Here is a 1788-nt window from a genome sequence, read left to right as displayed (position 1 = left end):
TATTCTGTAAAGAGAGGTGAAAAATCAAGCAGTGGTTGTTTTTTTTCTCCTCCCAATCCGTGCAAACATCCACGAATCGATCCTGTTGCATCTCAGCCTTTGGCATTCTGCAGGAAAAGAGAAGGGCTCCTAGACTGGAGAGGAAAGCAGGGGATTTGAGGAGACGCAGGCGCGGTCTTCGAATCGTAGCTCTAGGGGAAGAGAACAACCCAGCCCTAGAGACGCCAGGCAGTCAGGGCTCTTCTTCATAGGGAGCTCGCCTGGAGGTTGCTGCGTAAGGGAGTCTCTGTGGCGCAATCGGTTAGCGCGTTCGGCTGTTAACCGAAAGGTTGGTGGTTCGAGCCCACCCAGGGACGGTTTCCTTTTGAAGTTTTGGCGAATGGTTTTGCAGAGATGCTGAAAGAAGAGAGGCGCAAGGAAAGCGGGTGGGTTTGAGCGAGGAGGGATAATGGGATACGAGTTCGAGTCGGCGGCGGCGGCGGAGGGAGCGAGGGAGGGCGGGGAGACGCGAGCTTGCTGAGCCTTCTCACTTCGCAGCAAAAACAGGCGGTGACTCCTCCATTTCCGGCGGCAGCCCGGCCCCTGCCCCTCCCCCTCCCCCGGCGCCTTCCGCTTTAGCCGAGGCCGAGGCAGGTCTGGGCCCGGCGGGGAGAATGAACCCAAGCTCAGCCCCAGGGGACGTCTGCGCGCCCCCTTCCTTAACCTGCTGCCCCACGCCCCAATCGCTCCCTTCTGTACCGAGCTCTTCCCTTTTCCTCACCCCCTAGGGTCCACCGCCCTGCCTGCCCCTCCCCGGGGCCTCCCGCGGGACAGGGGGTGAGAGTGGGGGAGGGGTGGCTTTGAGCGACCGCAGCGGGGGGGAGGGGGAAGGCAGGAGGAGGAAGCGCGGCCACGTGCCCGGGCCGAGCGCGGGGGCGGGGTCAAGGGGCGGGGCTGGGGAGCCTCCATTAGCGTCCGCGCGCGCCCTCGGGGCGGCCGGGCCGCGGTTACGGCCCTGGCGCGAGGGCTTGGGGCCCGCTGCTGGGCCTTGACGGGCTTTTCCTCGATAAAATGTAAAAGTGGCAGATTTTAAATATAGATACGTGTGTATTTATTATTTCGATACATATATGTAGTATAAGATGAGATTTCACATGTATGATTAGAGCGATGTATATATCTATACGTATACATATATACATATATAGCTATTATGCATGTCTATTTTGGGGATAGATGTGAATATATAAATAGCTTTTATAATCGGTAACACTGATCTGGTTTTCAAAACTCTACATGTGTCATTTAATTCCATAATTATCTTTGGGATAGTTGTAAATAGTAATAGTAGATTTTTAAATAGTATAAACAAGTAAACAGTATGAATAATGTGAGTAAATTATGGACAGAGAAATAGTAAATATATAAATTTAAAGCCCTTTACACATATGTAATTCTGTATCTTTGGGATAGGTGTAAATGTATACATAGCTGTTATAATAGGTAACATTGATGTAGCTTTCAAAGCTCTTTTCATGTATCTTTTAATTCTATAATTATCTTCTGGATAGGTTTACGTATATAAATAGCTTTTGTAATACATAACATTGATGTAGCTTGCAAAGCTTTGTACATATAGCATTTGATTCTATAATTATCTTTGGGATAGGTATAAATATATAAATAGCTTTTGTAATAGGTAACATTGATTAGCTTGCAAAGTTCTTTACCTGTATCTTTTAATTCTATAATTATCTTTGGGATAAGTGTAAATAGTAAATTTATAAATAGCATAAATAATAGAAATAA

The 1788-nt window shown here is 48.0% G+C and overlaps 1 non-coding gene across 1 annotated transcript; it reads left to right on the top strand.

Annotated features, from left to right (window-relative positions):
• Positions 1-282: 282 nt before the first annotated feature.
• Positions 283-356, top strand: TRNAN-GUU. The gene has a single exon. It is a non-coding gene; the product is annotated as a tRNA-Asn (tRNA).
• Positions 357-1788: the final 1432 nt, after the last annotated feature.

This window comes from Vombatus ursinus, unplaced genomic scaffold, assembly GCF_900497805.2.
Source record: "Vombatus ursinus unplaced genomic scaffold, bare-nosed wombat genome assembly UNPS02005459.1, whole genome shotgun sequence".
Lineage (NCBI taxonomy): Eukaryota > Metazoa > Chordata > Mammalia > Diprotodontia > Vombatidae > Vombatus > Vombatus ursinus.
The sequence above is the reverse complement of the archived record's forward strand: the minus strand, read 5'-3'. Positions and strand labels throughout refer to the sequence as shown.